The sequence below is a fragment of the Coregonus clupeaformis genome, chromosome 12 (assembly GCF_020615455.1).
Source record: "Coregonus clupeaformis isolate EN_2021a chromosome 12, ASM2061545v1, whole genome shotgun sequence".
Classification (NCBI taxonomy): Eukaryota; Metazoa; Chordata; class Actinopteri; order Salmoniformes; family Salmonidae; genus Coregonus; species Coregonus clupeaformis.
This window is the reverse complement of record NC_059203.1, coordinates 51,897,036-51,915,159: the sequence shown is the minus strand read 5'-3', so window position 1 is coordinate 51,915,159 and position 18,124 is coordinate 51,897,036. Positions and strand designations below refer to the sequence as shown.

Here is an 18,124-nt window from a genome sequence, read left to right as displayed (position 1 = left end):
GACAGAGAGCTCCAACTCATATACATCCATCCACCAAAAGGCCTGAGGCATAGTTTACTTACTGCTGATAGAGTAAGTGTTAGTGATACAGTAAGTGTTTTTTTTACAAACCTTCTGAAAAGCAGTTGATGTCTTGCTATGTTTCCTGTATATTCTGTATATTTTTCTGTGTTTCTCTGCTTGTCTGTGAGGGTGACAAAGCGTCTCAGTAGCTCAGCGGCTCCGGAGCCCTGTTAATACGCCCCAGTAACAGTCCAGTTAAGAGTCATGGCATGCCTGTGTTTCCCTACCAGGCTCAGTTTATCTTACTGATATTTAATGTAAGCCCCTTAAAATGTGGAGACTAGTATTCCCTGGAGACGTGTGAAGACCTCACCCGGCAGGCCCACAGACTCAGCAGAAACCATTGGAATGTCTCAGGCTAAAAGAGTAGGAGAGGATGCTATCTAGCACAGGAGATATGCTCTGTTAACTGGACCCATCCTCTCTCAGGGCCTCCTAGACACTTCCCCATATTGGAGCCATGGCAAATATTCCCTCACAGAAATGTGTTTCGGTTGTAAAGAAGTGATGGGAAAAAGTGTTGAAAATATAAGAGGAACCATTCATAGCATTCAAACCCCCAATGGATCCTTCTGAAATCAACTCAGCCCTTATGGAAAAAACACATAATTTCACATGTGGAAAATCACATAATTTCACGTGACATTTCCACATTTTTTGCACATGTGAAATCATGTGAAACCATGTTTTATTGGAAGTTTCACGTGGATTTTCATGTGATCGCATAATGTTTCACATATGTATTCACATTTTCACATGAGATTTCACAGGTGATGCCCAGCAAACAAAAATGAGTCTTTATGATTCACTGACAGTGCTTTCAACCTACATATTTTCCTTACATGACTACGTTGTGTGTTTATTTATGCAGTAATTATTATTCAAGATGTCCTTGCCTTGGATTTGAATTCACAACCTCTTGGTTAACTGCATTCCAATCTTCCGGCTATGCCACCATGTCTGTGTCAATAACTGATATCACCTACACTTTGGACTTCAAAGTAATTCTCAGCTTTAATAAAAAATACATTCAAGTGATTTAGGAGTAACATTAAAACAAAATAATATGCCACACCAACATTAGACAACTATACAGAAAACACTCTAATTTCTGAAATAAGTAAATTAAATCAATGCTGACCGAATAGTCAGAATAACAGAATAACTGATAACTTCGGAAAGTATTCAGACCCCTTGACTGATAACTAAGCTTCGGAAAGTATTCAGACCCCTTGACTTTTTCCACATTTTGTTACGTTACAGCCTTATTCTAAAATTGATTAAATTCGTTTTTTCCCCTCATCAATCTACACACAATACCCCATAATGACAAAGCAAAAACAGGTTTTTAGAAATGTTTGCTAATTTATTTAAAAAAACACAAAAAAAACGGAAATAACACAATTACATAAGTATTCAGACCCTTTACTCAGTACTTTGTTGAAGCACCGTTGGCAGCGATTACAGCATCGAATCTTCTTGGGTATGACGCTACAAGCTTGGCACACCTGTGTTTGGGGAGTTTCTCGCATTCTTCTCTGCAGATCTTCTCAAGCTCTGTCAGGTTGGATGGGGAGTGTTGCTGCGCAGCTATTTTCAGGTGTCTCCAGAGATGTTCGATTGGGTTCAAGTCCGGGCTCTGGCTGGGCCACTCAAGGACATTCAGAGACTTGTCCCAAAGCCACTCCTACGTTGTCTTGGCTGTGTGCTTAGGGTTGTTGTCCTGTTGGAAGGTGAACCTTCACCGCAGTCTGAGGTCCTGAGCACTCTGGAGCAGGTTTTCATCATGGATCTCTCTGTACTTTGCTCCGTTCATCTTTGCCTCGATCCTGACTAGTCTCCCAGTCCCTGCCACTGATAAACATCCCCACAGCATGATGCTGCAACCACCATGCTTCACCGTAGAGATGGTGCCAGGTTTCTTTCAGAAGTGACACTTGGCATTCAGGCCAAAGAGTTCAATCTTGGTTTCATCAGACCAGAGAATCTTGTTTCTCATGGTCTGAGTCTTTAGGTGCCTTTTGGCAAACTCCAAGCGGGCTGTCATGTGCCATTTGCTGAGGAGTGGCTTCCGTCTGGCCACTCTACAATAACGGCCTGATTCGTGGAGTGCTGTAGAGATGGTTGTCCTTCTGGAAGGATCTCCCATCGCCACAGAGGAACTCTGGAGCTCTGTCAGAGTGACCATCGGGTTCTTGGTCACCTCCCTGACCAAGGCCCTTCTCCCCTGATTGCTCAGTTTGGCCCGGGCGGCCAGCTCTAGGAAGAGTCTTGGTGGTTTCAAACTTCTTCCTATTAAGAATGATGGAGGCCACTGTGTTCTCTTGGACCTTCAGTGATGTAGTCATTTATTGGTACCCTTCCAAAGATCTGTGCCTCGACACAATCCTGTCTCGGAGCTCTACGGACAATTCCTTCAACCTCATGTCTTGATTTTTGCTTTGACATGCACTATCAACTCTGGGACATTATATAGACAGGTGTGTGCCTTTCCAAATCATGTCCAATCAATTGAATATACGACAGGTGGACTCCAATCATGTTGTAGAAACATCTCAAGGATGATCAATGGAAACAGGATGTACCTGAGCTCAATTTCGAGTCTCATAGCAAAGGGTCTGAATACTTATGTAAATAATGTATTTCTGTTTTTTTTTTTTTTTATACATTTGCAACCATTTCTTAATACCTGTTTTCACTTTGTCATTATGGGGTATTGTTAGTAGATTGATGACGAAACATTTTTATTTAATCAATTTTAGAATAAGACTGTAATGTAACAAAATGGGGAAAAAGTCAAGGGGTCTGAATATTTTCCGAATGCACTGTATTTCACAACCTCCGCAGGCTTTTGGAGTTGCCTATACGCAATTGAGAAAAATAATAGGCCTACACTTGATTTAGGCTACATTATTGCATGCTAAATGTTTCTGATGAGTGATAGATGAGCAAACTAATATATGAGCTATACCACCTCCTCTTGTTTTCCCAGCCAGAAACCAATTAAACAAATAGCCTATACAGACGGAGATTCAGTGAAACAAAATACCATTAATTGTTTCAGGTTTTAAGTTTTAATTTCACATGCAAAAGTATAGTGAAATGCCTTTCTTGCAAACTCAAAACCCAACAATGCAATAATCAATAACAATGTAACACTAGAAAAAGACACATGAGAAATAAGAATAGGAAATTTTAAGTAAGTAAGCATACTATATACAGGAAATATTAAAAAAGTCAGGTCCAATACCATATTTACATGTGCAGGGATACTGGAGTGATGGAGGTAGATATGTATAGGGGTAAGGGGACTAGGCAACAGGATATATGATAAACAGAGTAGCAGCAGTTTGTATGTGAGTGGGTGTGCGGGTGTGTAGAGTCAGTATAAATTCTACAATTGGTCTTGCTAACTCTGGCAAGACCAAGGGTGGTGGGCTCTGCTTTATGACAAACAAAACATGGTGCAACAGGGGAAGCGTACAGGAATTTGTGAGCTTCTGCTCCCCCAACTTGGAATACTTGGTCATCAAATGTCGCCCTTTTTACCTTCCGAGAGAGTTCTCTGGGATTATCGCCATGGCTGTGTACATCCCGCCCCAAGCCGACACCAAAAAGGCTCTCAAAGACCTTCATTGGACCCTGAACAAACTGGAGACCTGTGCTCCCAAATTATCACAAACACATCGACTGTCTAACTCGCTTAAATTCTACTCTTGACCACTGCTACATGACTTTTCAACCAGGCCCTCTCTCGTCCTCCTTTCGGAAAATCCGACCATGACTCCATCTTGCTTCTCCCCGCCTACAAACAAAGCCTCAAGAGGGAAGTTCTGGTAGGCAGGTCTGTACAGCATTGGTCCGACCAATCAGAATTTACGCTCCATGTTTTGATCACATGGACTGGAATATGTTCCTGGTCGCCTCTGGAGATAACGTCAATGAATAAAAATGCATAGATGGTGTAATACCGATGTATTTGTCTTTCAAAACGTAGGCAAATCAAAAACCGTGGATTGATAGCAGCCTTGTAGGAAAACTGAAAGAGAGAGATGCTGCTTATAAACAGGGCAAGGTGACCAGGACAATAGTTTGCTTAAGGAGTACAAATATGACTTATGCAGATCGATCAAGATGGCGAAACACAAGTATAGGGACAAAGTGGAGGAGCAATTCAGCGGGTCGGAATTAGCCGTGCCCTCAGAGCATGTGTAGACCAGCTGGCTGTGGTGTTCTCTGACATTTTCAATCTCTCCCTAGCTCAGGCCGCTATACCCACCTGCTTCAAGATGTCCACTATCATCTCTGTGCCTAAGAAAGGGAAAGTAACTGAACTAAATTACTACTGACCATTAGCACTCACTTCCGTCTTCATGAAGTGCTTCGAGAGGCTATGTGGCAGGGGCTCCTAACAATCACGGATGACAAAAAGAATGCCAGCCACATCACGATCACCATCGCCACCCTACCGGACGAGCTAAACACCTTTTTCTCAAGATTCGAGCCCAATGACCCTGAGCTGCCGAGGAGAGCCCCCGATGACAACATGGGCTACACACTCACAGTCTCCACTGACAACGTATGTAAGTCATTCAAATGTGTTAACCCTCGCAAGGCTGCCGGCCCAGACGACATCCCTAGCCGTGCCCTCAGAGCATGTGTAGACCAGCTGGCTGTGGTGTTCTCTGACATTTTCAATCTCTCCCTAGCTCAGGCCGCTATACCCACCTGCTTCAAGATGTCCACTATCATCTCTGTGCCTAAGAAAGGGAAAGTAACTGAACTAAATTACTACTGACCATTAGCACTCACTTCCGTCTTCATGAAGTGCTTCGAGAGGCTAGTCAAAGACCATATCACCTCCTCCCTCCACGACACACTCAACCCTCTCCAATTCGCCTACCACCCTGACAAATCCACGGACGACGCAATCGCCATTGCACTGCTCACTGCCCTTACCCACCTGGACAAAAGGAATGCATATGTGAGTATGCTGTTCATCGACTACAGCTCGGCCTTCAATACCATAGTGCCCTATAAGCTCATTACAAAGCTCACGGCCCTGGGTCTAAACTCCTCCCTATGCAATTGGTTCCTGGACTTCCTGACGGGCCACTCCCAGCTGGTGAAGGTAGGCAACATTACCTCCTCAACACTGATTCTCAGGACAGGGGCCCCCACAAGGGTGCGTCCTCAGTCCCCTCCTGTATTCCCTATATACCCACGACTGCGTGGCCTCACACAGTTCCAACTCCATCAAGTTCGCTGGTTACACGACAGTAGTAGGCCTGATTACCAACAACGACGAAAGAGCCTACAGGGAGGAGAGTAGGCACTCTGACAGCGTGGTGCCAGGTAAACAACCTCTCCCTCAACGTTAGCAAAACCAAGGAGCTCATTGTGGACTTCAGGAGGAACCAGACTGGACACGCCCCTATCGTCATCAACGGGGCAGCCGTGGAGATGGTCAATAACTTCAAATTCCTCAGCGTACACATCTCAGAGAAGCTGAAATGGTCTAACCACACAGACACCGTAATGAAGAAGGCACGAAAGTGACTCTTCAACCTCAGGATGCTGAAGAAACTGAGCCTGTCCCCGAGGGCCCTCACAGTGTTCTACAGGAACACCATCGAGAGCATACTGTCGGGCTGCATCACAGCCTGGTATGGCAACTACACCGCCGCGGACCGCAAGGCTCTTTAGAGGGTGACACGTGCAGCCGAACGCACCATTGGGTGCACACTGCCTGCCCTACAGGACACCTACAACACCAGATGTCGCAGGAAGGCCAAGAAGATCATCAGGGACCCCAGCCACCCCCCGCTACTAACCCCTATGGACATCCCTCCCCCTCCCCCCACCCCCCCAAGTCTTTACTCTGCCTCCAACCCAATGGACATAACATTTATTCATCACTGCCACAGTTGTTATTATGTCTATAGTGCTATTTCTATTTCTATTGTTGTGTTTTATTGCCATTTTCATTATTGTATTTTACTTACTCCTGCATGTTGGAGCTATAAGCCTATGATTTTCACTATACCCTGAAATCACCCCTGCAACCCTGTACATGTGACTATTAAACACTCTGAATCTGAATCTGCTTGCCAATGCCGCCTTAGCATTGCGGCTACGTTTCATACTAAGCCATGAGCAGAACTTTACCGAAATTATTACTTGGTCATTTGGAGGAAATAAATGTTTCGGCTTTGATATCGGCAATACCTTTCAGATAGAAAGAAAAGGAGGAAAAAAGTTGGCAGTTTGGTAAAGTTGGCGAAAAAACGTCATAGGGCTCTATTTTTGGCTGGTGCTAGTGTCAAAAGCACGTTAGTTTGCAATTTTGTAATGTAAAAATTGGCACACTGGCATTTTCCAGCCCTAACGCCAGGGTTGGTAATTTACCTGTCTTATATCAGCTCGCTTGCGCTCTGATGGGCGGGGTGGAAATATTTGAGGTGTGTCCTTAAAAACATGAACCAAAGTGCTAATTTCAGGCAGCGCTGATCGGGATATTTAAGACCAACCAAAAGCTGGTTTTAGCAGTAACACAGTCGGTTATGGTATGAATTTTGACAGCGGAAACGCAGTCTATCCAGCCGGGACACACACTGCCTATATGCTCATGGAACAAGAGTAGCATGGAACAAGAGTAGCCTTAATGCAGGGAAACTTAAATCCGTTCTACCTCATTTCTACCAGCATGTTAAATGTGCAACCAGAGGGAAAAAAACTCTAGACCACCTTTACTCCACACACAGAGACGCATACAAAGCTCTCCCTCGCCCTCCATTTGGCAAATCTGACCATAACTCTATCCTCCTGATTCCTGCTTATAAGCAAAAACTAAAGCAGGAAGCACCAGTGACTCGGTTAATAAAAAAGTGGTCAGATGACGCAGATGCTAAGCTACAGGACTGTTTTGCTAGCACAGACTGGAACATGTTCCGAGATTCTTCAGACAGCATTGAGGAGTACACCACATCAGTCACTGGCTTCATCAATAAGTGCATCGATGATGTCGTCCCCCACAGTGACCGTACGTACATACCCCAACCAGAAGCCATGGATTACAGGAAACATCCGCACTGAGCTAAAGGGTAGAGCTGCCGCTTTCAAGGAACGGGACTCTAACCCGGACGCTTATAAGAAATCCCGCTATGACCTCCGACGAACCATCAAACAGGCAAAGAGTCAATACAGGTCTAAGATTGAATCATACTACACTGGCTCTGACACTCGTCGGATGTGGCAGGGCTTGAAAACTATTACAGACTACAAAGGGAAGCACAGCCGCGAGCTGCCCAGTGACACAAGCCTACCAGACGAGCTAAACCACTGCTATGCTCGCTTCGAGGCAAGCAACACTGAAGCATGCATGAGAGCACCAGCTGTTCCGGATGACTATGTGATCACGCTCTCCGTAGCCGATGTGAGTAAGACTTTTAAGCAGGTCAACATTCAAAAGGCCGCAGGGCCAGACGGATTACCAGGACGTGTACTCCGAGCATGTGCTGACCAACTGGCAAGTGTCTTCACTGACATTTTCAACATGTCCCTGACTGAGTCTGTAATACCAACATGTCTCAAGCAGACCACCATAGTCCCCGTGCCCAAGGACTCTAAGATAACCTGCCTAAATGACTACCGACCCGTAGCACTGACGTCTGTAGCCATGAAGTGCTTTGAAAGGCTGGTCATGGCTCACATCAACAGCATTATCCCAGAAACCCTAGACCCACTCCAATTTGCATACCGCCCCAACAGATCCACAGATGATGCAATCTCTATCGCACTCCACACTGCCCTTTCCCACCTGGACAAGAGGAACACCTACGTGAGAATGCTATTCATTGACTACAGCTCAGCATTCAACACCATAGTGCCCTCTAAGCTTATCACTAAGCTAAGGATCCTGGGACTAAACACCTCCCTCTGCAACTGGATCCTGGACTTCCTGATGGGCCGCCCCCAGGTGGTAAGGGTAGGTAACAACACATCTGCCACACTGATCCTCAACACGGGGGCCCCCTCAGGGGTGCGTGCTCAGTCCCCCTCCTGTACTCTCTGTTCACCCATGACTGCATGGCCAGGCACGACTCCAACACCATCATTAAGTTTGCCGACGACACAACAGTGGTAGGCCTGATCACCGACAACGATGAGACAGCCTATAGGGAGGAGGTCAGAGATCTGGCCGTGTGGTGCCAGGACAACAACCTCTCCCTCAACGTGACCAAGACAAAGGAGATGATTGTGGACTACAGGAAAAAAAGAGGACTGAGCACGCCCCCATTCTCATCGACGGGGCTGTAGTGGAACAGGTTGAGAGCTTCAAGTTCCTTGGTGTCCACATCACCAATGAACTATCATGGTCCAAACACACCAAGACAGTCGTGAAGAGGGCACGACAAAGCCTATTCCTCCTCAGGAGACTAAAAAGATTTGGCATGGGTCCTCAGATCCTCAAAAAATTCTACAGCTGCACCATCGAGAGCATCCTGACTGGTTGCATCACCGCCTGGTATGGCAACTGCTTGGCCTCCGACCACAAGGCACTACAGAGGGTAGTGCGTACGGCCCAGTACATCACTGGGGCAAAGCTTCCTGCCATCCAGGACCTCTATACCAGGCGGTGTCAGAGGAAGGCCCTCAAAATTGTCAAAGACTCCAGCCACCCTAGTCATAGACTGTTCTCTCTGCTACCGCACGGCAAGCGGTACCGGAGTGCCAAGTCTAGGTCCAAAAGACTTCTCAACAGCTTCTACCCCCAAGCCATAAGACTCCTGAACAGCTAATCATGGCTACCCGGACTATTTGCACTGCCCCCCACCCCATCCTTTTTACGCTGCTGCTACTCTGTTAAGTATTTATGCATAGTCACTTTAACTCTACCCACATGTACATATTACCTCAACTACCTCAACTAGCCGGTGCCCCCGCACATTGACTCTGCAACGGTACCCCCCTGTATATATAGCCTCCCTACTGTCACTTTATTTTACTTCTGCTCTTTTTTTTCTCAACACTTTTTTTGTTGTTGTTTTATTTTTACTTTTTTTGTTTAAAATAAATGCACTGTTGGTTAAGGGCTGTAAGTAAGCATTTCACTGTAATGTCTGCACCTGTTGTATTCGGCGCATGTGACCAATAAAATTTGATTTGATTTGATTTGATAATCTGCTTTTGGTGCAATGGCGTCCCGTCATTCAGGGCAGAGCCCCACCTATTTTGAGCCCCACATGTTTAGCAAAAAACATTGCCTGTTTTGTATGTTATTTTGTCATTAACACGTGTCACATATCAGTTAGAAAACAATGAAAAAGAAAAGAAAAACATCCTTGAGTTTATAAAGCCGCATACAAACAGTCTCTTTTTTGCTTTATTGAGTAAGGCAGCTCCAAAATACAGGTGTTTCTGCCTAGCTCAGTGCTTCCTGTGGTGGTGGGGCAGCCCACGGAAAATACAGAGCGTAGGAGTTGGCCAATAAAAAGAAAAGATTAAGATGGGCAGTCTGAGATACAGTGAGGGAAAAAAGTATTTGATCCCCTGCTGATTTTGTACGTTTGCCCACTGACAAAGACATGATCAGTCTATAAATTTAATGGTAGGTTTATTTGAACTGATTTCCCTCATTAAAATGCAAATCAATTTATAACATTTTTGACATGCGTTTTACTGGATTTTTTTGTTGTTATTCTGTCTCTCACTGTTCAAATAAACCTACCATTAAAATTATAGACTGATCATTTCTTTGTCAGTGGGCAAACGTACAAAATCAGCAGGGGATCAAATATTTTTTACCCTCACTGTATGGCTTTTTCTTTGCAACTCTGCCTAGAAGGTCAGCATCCCGGACTCGCCTCTTCACTGTTGACGTTGAGACTGGTGTTTTGCGGGTACTATTTAATTAAGCTGCCAGTTGAGGACCTGTGAGGTGCCTTTTTTTCAAACTAGACACTAATGTATTTGTCCTCTTGCTCAGTTGTGCACTGGGGCCTCCCACTCCTCTTTCTATTCTGGTTAGAGCCAGTTTGCGCTGTTCTGTGAAGGGAGGAGTACACAGCGTGGTACGAGATCTTCAGTTTCTTGGCAATTTCTCGCATGGAATAGCCTTAATTTCTCAGAACAAGAATAGACTGATGGTTATTTGAAAGTTATTTGTTTCTGGCCATTTTGAGTCTGTAATCGAAGCCACAGTTGCTGATGCTCCAGATACTCAACAAGTCTCAAGAAGGCCAGTTTTATTGCTTCTTTAATCAGCACAACAGTTTTCAGCGGTGCTAACATAATTGCAAAAGGGTTTTCTAATGATCAATTAGCCTTTTAAAATGATAAACTTGGATTAGCAAACACAACGTGTTCTGATTGTTGCTGAAAATGGGCCTCTGTACACCTACAGTGGGGGAAAAAAGTATTTAGTCAGCCACCAATTGTGCAAGTTCTCCCACTTAAAAAGATGAGAGAGGCCTTTAATTTTCATCATTGGTACACGTCAACTATGACAGACAAAATTAGAAAAAAATATCCAGAAAATCACATTGTAGGATTTTTAATGAATTTATTTGCAAATTATTTGGTGGAAAATAAGTATTTGGTCAATAACAAAAGTTTCTCAATACTTTGTTATATACCCTTTGTTGGCAATGACACAGGTCAAACGTTTTCTGTAAGTCTTCACAAGGTTTTCACACAGTGTTGCTGGTATTTTGGCCCATTCCTCCATGCAGATCTCTTCTAGAGCAGTGATGTTTTGTGGCTGTCGCTGGGCAACACGGACTTTCAACTCCCTCCAAAGATTTTCTATGGGGTTGAGATCTGGAGACTGGCTAGGCCACTCCAGGACCTTGAAATGCTTCTTACGAAGCCACTCCTTCGTTGCCCGGGCGGTGTGTTTGGGATCATTGTCATGCTGAAAGACCCAGCCATGTTTCATCTTCAATGCCCTTGCTGATGGAAGGAGGTTTTCACTCAAAATCCCACGATACATGGCCCCATTCATTCTTTCCTTTACACGGATCAGTCGTCCTGGTCCCTTTGCAGAAAAACAGCCCCAAAGCATGATGTTTCCACCCCCATGCTTCACAGTAGGTATGGTGTTCTTTGGATGCAACTCAGCATTCTTTGTCCTCCAAACACGACGAGTTGAGTTTTTACCAAAAAGTTCTATTTGGTTTCATCTGACCATATCACATTCTCCCAATCCTCTTCTGGATCATCCAAATGCACTCTAGCAAACTTCAGACGGGCCTGGACATGTACTGGCTTAAGCAGGGGGATACGTCTGGCACTGCAGGATTTGAGTCCCTGGCGGCGTAGTGTGTTACTGATGGTAGGCTTTGTTACTTTGGTCCCAGCTCTCTGCAGGTCATTCACTAGGTCCCCCCGTGTGGTTCTGGGATTTTTGCTCACCGTTCTTGTGATCATTTTGACCCCACGGGGTGAGATCTTGCGTGGAGACCCAGATCGAGGGAGATTATCAGTGGTCTTGTATGTCTTCCATTTCCTAATAATTGCTCCCACAGTTGATTTCTTCAAACCAAGCTGCTTACCTATTGCAGATTCAGTCTTCCCAGCCTGGTGCAGGTCTACAATTTTGTTTCTGGTGTCCTTTGACAGCTCTTTGGTCTTGACCATAGTGGAGTTTGGAGTGTGACTGTTTGAGGTTGTGGACAGGTGTCTTTTATACTGATAACAAGTTTAAACAGGTGCCATTAATGCAGGTAACGAGTGGAGGACAGAGGAGCCTCTCGAAGAAGAAGTTACAGGTCTGTGAGAGCCAGAAATCTTGCTTGTTTGTAGGTGACCAAATACTTATTTTCCACCATAATTTGCAAATAAATTCATTAAAAATCCTACAATGTGATATTCTGGAGAAAAAAAATCTCAATTTCAATCAATCAATCAATTTTATTTTATATAGCCCTTCTTACATCAGCTAATATCTCGAAGTGCTGTACAGAAACCCAGCCTAAAACCCCAAACAGCTAGTAATGCAGGTGTAGAAGCACGGTGGCTAGGAAAAACTCCCTAGAAAGGCAAAACCTAGGAAGAAACCTAGAGAGGAACCAGGCTATGAGGGGTGGCCAGTCCTCTTCTGGCTGTGCCGGGTGGAGATTATAACAGAACCATGCCAAGATGTTCAAAAATGTTCATAAGTGACAAGCATGGTCAAATAATAATCAGGAATAAATCTCAGTTGGCTTTTCATAGCCGATCATTAGAGTTTAAAACAGCAGGTCTGGGACAGGTAGGGGGTTCCATAACCGCAGGCAGAACAGTTTAAACTGGAATAGCAGCAAGGCCAGGCGGACTGGGGACAGCAAGGAGTCACCACGGCCGGTAGTCCCGACGTATGGTCCTAGGGCTCAGGTCTCTCAGTTGGCTTTTCATAGCCGATCATTTAGAGTTGAAAACAGCAGGTCTGGGACAGGTAGGGGTTTCGTGAGCCGCAGGCAGAACAGTTGAAACTGGAATAGCAGCAAGGCCAGGCGGACTGGGGACAGCAAGGTGTCATCATGCCCGGTAGTCCTGACGTATGGTCCTAGGGCTCAGGTTCTCAGAGAGAAAGAGAGAACGAGAGAATTAGAGAGAGCATACTTAAATTCACACAGGACACTGGATAAGACAGGAGAAGTACTCCAGGTATAACCAACTAACCCCAGCCCCCGACACATAAACTACTGCAGCATAAATACTGGAGGCTGAGACAGGAGCGGTCCGGAGACACTGTGGCCCCATCCGAAGAAACCCCGGACAGGGCCAAACAGGAAGGATATAACCCCACCCACTCCGCCAAAGCACAGCCCCCGCACCACTAGAGGGATATCCCCAACCACCAACTTACAATCCTGAGACAAGGCCGAGTATAGCCCACAGAGGTCTCCACCACAGCACAAACCAAGGGGGGGCGCCAACCCAGACAGGAAGATCACGTCAGTAACTCAACCCACTCAAGTGACGCACCCCTCCCAGGGACGGCATGAAAGAGCACCAGCAAGCCAGTGACTCAGCCCCTGCAACAGGGTTAGAGGCAGAGAACCCCAGTGGAGAGGGGAACCGGCCCGGCAGAGACAGCAAGGGCTGTTCGTTGCTCCAGCCTTTCCGTTCACCTTCACACTCCTGGGCCAGACTACACTCAATCATATGACCTACTGAAGAGATAAGTCTTCAGTAAAGACTTAAAGGTTGAGACCGAGTCTGCGTCTCTCACATGGGTAGGCAGACTGTTCCATAAAAATGGAGATCTATAGGAGAAAGCCCTGCCTCCCGCTGTTTGCTTAGAAATTCTAGGGACAATTAGGAGGCCTGCGTCTTGTGACCGTAGCGTACGTATTGGTATGTACGGCAGGACCAACTCGGAAAGATAGGTAGGAGCAAGCCCATGTAACGCTTTATAGGTTAACAGTAAAACCTTGAAATCAGCCCTTGCCTTAACAGGAAGCCAGTGTAGGGAAGCTAGCACTGGAGTAATATGATCAAATTTCTTGGTTCTAGTCAGGATTCTAGCAGCCGTATTTAGCACTAACTGAAGTTTATTTAGTGCTTTATCCGGGTAGCCGGAAAATAGAGCATTGCAGTAGTCCAATCTAGAAGTAACAAATGCATGGATCAATTTTTCTGCATCATTTTTGGACAGAAAATTTCTGATTTTTGCAATGTTACGTAGATGGAAAAAAGCTGTCCTTGAAACAGTCTTGATATGTTCGTCAAAAGAGAGATCAGGGTCAAGAGTAACGCCTAGGTCCTTCACAGTTTTATTTGAGACGACTTTACAACCATCAAGATTAATTGTCAGATTTAACAGAAGATCTCTTTGTTTCTTGGGACCTAGAACAAGCATCTCTGTTTTGTCCGAGTTTAAAAGTAAAAAGTTTTCAGCCATCCACTTCCTTATGTCTGAAACACAGGCTTCTAAGCGAGGGCAATTTTGGGGCTTCACCATGCTTCATTGAAATGTACAGCTGTGTGTCATCCGCATAGCAGTGAAAGTTAACATTATGTTTTCGAATAACATCCCCAAGAGGTAAAATATATAGTGAAAACAATAGTGGTCCTAAAACGGAACCTTGAGGAACACCGAAATGTACAGTTGATTTGTCGGAGGACAGACCATTCACAGAGACAAACTGATATCTTTCCGACAGGTAGGATCTAAACCAGGCCAGAACTTGTCCGTGTAGACCAATTTGGGTTTCCAGTCTCTCCAAAGAATGTGGTGATCGATGGTGTCAAAGGCAGCACTAAGGTCTAGTAGCACGAGGACAGATGCAGAGCCTCGGTCTGACGCCATTAAAAGGTCATTTACCACCTTCACAAGTGCAGTCTCAGTGCTATGATGGGGTCTAAAACCAGACTGAAGCATTTCGTATACATTGTTTGTCTTCAGAAAGGCAGTGAGTTGCTGCGCAACAGCTTTTTCTAAAATTTTTGAGAGGAATGGAAGATTCGATATAGGCCGATAGTTTTTATATTTTCCGGGTCAAGGTTTGGCTTTTTCAAGAGAGGCTTTATCACTGCCACTTTTAGTGAGTTTGGTACACATCCGGTGGATAGAGAGCTGTTTATTATGTTCAACATAGGAGGGCCAAGCACAGGAAGCAGCTCCTTCAGCAGTTTAGTAGGAATAGGATCCAGTATGCAGCTTGAAGGTTTAGAGGCCATGATTATTTTCATCATTGTGTCAAGAGATATAGTACTAAAACACTTAAGTGTCTCTCCCGATCCCAGGCCCTCGCAGAGTCTGTGCAGATCCAGGACAGCTAAGCCCTGGAGGAATACGCAGATTCAAAGAGGAGTCCGTAATTTGCTTTCTAATGGTCATGATCTTTTCCTCAAAGAAGTTCATGAATTTATCACTGCTGAAGTGAAAACCATCCTCTCTTGGGGAATGCTGCTTTTTAGTTAGCTTTGCAACAGTATCAAAAAGAAATTTTGGATTGTTCTTATTTTCCTCGATTAATTTGGAAAAGTAGGATGATCGAGCAGCAGTGAGGGCTCTTCGGTACTGCACGGTACTGTCTTTCCAAGCTAGTCGGAAGACTTCCAGTTTGGTGTGGCGCCATTTCCGTTCCAATTTCCTGGAAGCTTGCTTCAAAGCTCGGGTATTTTCTGTATACCAGGGAGCTAGTTTCTTATGACAAATGTTTTTCGTTTTTAGGGGTGCAACTGCATCTAGGGTATTGCGCAAGGTTAAATTGAGTTCCTCAGTTAAGTGGTTAACTGATTTTTGTCCTCTGACGTCCTTGGGTAGGCAGAAGGAGTCTGGAAGGGCATCAATGAATTTTTGTGTTGTCTGAGAATTTATAGCACGACTTTTGATGCTCCTTGGTTGGGGTCTGAGCAGATTATTTGTTGCGATTGCAAACGTAATAAAATGGTGGTCCGATAGTCCAGGATTTTGTGGAAAAACATTAAGATCTACAACATTTATTCCATGGGACAAAACTAGGTCCAGAGTATGACTGTGGCAGTGAGTAGGTCCAGAGACATGTTGGACAAAACCCACTGAGTCGATAATGGCTCCGAAAGACTTTTGGAGTGGGTCTGTGGACTTCTCCATGTGAATATTAAAATCACCAAAAATTAGAATATGATCTGCTATGACTACAAGGTCTGATAGGAATTCAGGAAACTCAGAGAGGAACGCTGTATATGGCCCAGGAGGCCTGTAAACAGTAGCTATAAAAAGTGATTGAGTAGGCTGCATAGATTTCATGACTAGAAGCTCGAAAGATGAAAACGTCATTTTTTTTTGTAAATTGAAATTTGCTATCGTAAATGTTAGCAACACCTCCGCCTTTGCGGGATGCACGGGGAATATGGTCACTAGTGTAACCAGGAGGTGAGGCCTCATTTAACACAGCAAATTCATCAGGCTTAAGCCATGTTTCAGTCAGGCCAATCACATCAAGATTATGATCAGTGATTAGTTCATTGACTATGACTGCCTTTGAAGTGAGGGATCTAACATTAAGTAACCCTATTTTGAGATGTGAGGTATCACGATCTCTTTCAATAATGGCAGGAATGGAGGAGGTCTTTATCCTAATAAGATTGCTAGGGTGAACACCACCATGTTTAGTTTTGCCCAACCTAGGTCGAGGCACAGACACAGTCTCAATGGGTATGGCTGAGCTGACTACACTGACTATGCTATTGGCAGACTCCACTAAGCTGGCAGGTTGGCTAACAGCCTGCTGCCTGGCCTGCACCCTATTTCACTGTGGGGCTAGAGGAGTTAGAGCCCTATCTATGTTGGTAGATAAGAGGAGAGCACCCCTCCAGCTAGGATGGAGTCCGTCACTCCTCAGCAGGTCAGGCTTGATCCTGTTTGTGGGTGAGTCCCAGAAAGAGGGCCAATTATCCACAAATGTTATCTTTTGGGAGGGGCAGAAAACAGTTTTCAACCAGCGATTGAGTGCTGAGACTCTGCTGTAGAGCTCGTCACTTCCCCTAACTGGGAGGGGGCCAGAGACAATTACTCGATGCCGACACATCTTTCTAGCTGATTTACACGCTGAAGCTATGTTGCACTTGGTGACCTCTGACTGTTTCATCCTAACATCGTTGGTGCCGACGTGGATAACAATATCTCTATACTCTCTACACTCGCCAGTTTTAGCTTTAGCCAGCACCATCTTTAGATTAGCCTTAACGTCGGTAGCCCTGCCCCCTGGTAAACAGTGTATGATCGCTGGGTGATTCGTTTTAAGTCTAATACTGCGGGTAATGGAGTCGCCAATGACTAGGGTTTTCAATTTGTCAGAGCTAATGGTGGGAGCCTTCGGAGTCTCAGACCCCGTAACGGGAGGAGTAGAGACTAGAGAAGACTCAGACTCAGACTCCGACTCGCTACATAATGGGGAAAACCGGTTGAAGGTTTCTGTCGGCTGAATGAGCGACACCGGTTGAGCATTCCAACAGTATTTCCCTCCAGAAGCCATGAGAAAGTTGTCCGGCTGCGGGGACTGTGCGGGGGATTTATACTAACGTTACTGTCTGTACTTGCTGGTGGCACAGACGCTGTTTCTTCCTTTCCTACACTGATATTACTCTTGCCTAACGATTGCGTCTGAAGCTGGGCTTGTAGCACAGCTATTCTCGCCGTAAGGCGAGAATTCTCCTGTATATTATGAGTACAGCGACTGCAATTAGAAGACATCATGTTAATGTTACTACTTAGCTTCGGCTGTTGAAGATGTTGATGAACCATGTCCAGATGAAGCGTCCGGAGTGAAAAAGTTGAATAAGGGAAAAAAGTTGCGATGGAAAAAGGAAAATAACGTAAAGTTGGCAGCTAAAACGCACAGGAAAGTGACTCTTCTGTCTCGGGATAAACGTCCGGGGTGAAAAAGTTTAACGAAAAAAGATGAGTGAGGACAAAACTAAAAAGTTGGTAAATTTGTTGAACACAGAGATTAATTAAACGTTTATTAAAAGTAAAACGTGAATAGTTTGGCAGGTAGCCAAGTAGCAACAAACAGCAGAGCAGCACGGAGACAATGCGGAAGCGAGACGGAAGTCACGTCTGTCATAGTTGACGTGTACCTATGATGAAAATTACAGGCCTCTCTCATCTTTTTAAGTGGGAGAACTTGCACAATTGGTGGCTGACTAAATAGTTTTTTTCCCCACTGTACATACATACATACATAGAAATACATATACATACATATCCATAAAAAAAATATATTTCCATTTATTACTTTCCAACCCCACCTCCCCTTCCCTAGTTGGAGTAAACTAGTGAACAACAACGCTTAGGCCTCTACTTCCACCTTATGCTATATACATTTTATGGACACAGTCAATTTAACATAATTCTATTTTGTTTGTTTTTACTCCTGAACTTCCTCTACCCTCAACCTCTCCGATCATTTTCATGATTTCATGATCCGGTTTGCTTCTAAATGCCATATCCTTCTAACTGTGCTCATTCACAAAACCTCTCAACCTATAACCTATATACTTATTATGGACACAGTTTGCTTTACATTAGTTATCTTGTTGTTATTAGTCCCATCCTTCAGCTCCGTTCAACACCTCCCATCTATCT

The 18,124-nt window shown here is 44.7% G+C and overlaps 1 pseudogene; it reads left to right on the top strand.

Annotated features, from left to right (window-relative positions):
• Positions 1–18,124, top strand: part of LOC121578495 — a 61,643-nt pseudogene that overhangs the window by 29,012 nt on the left and 14,507 nt on the right.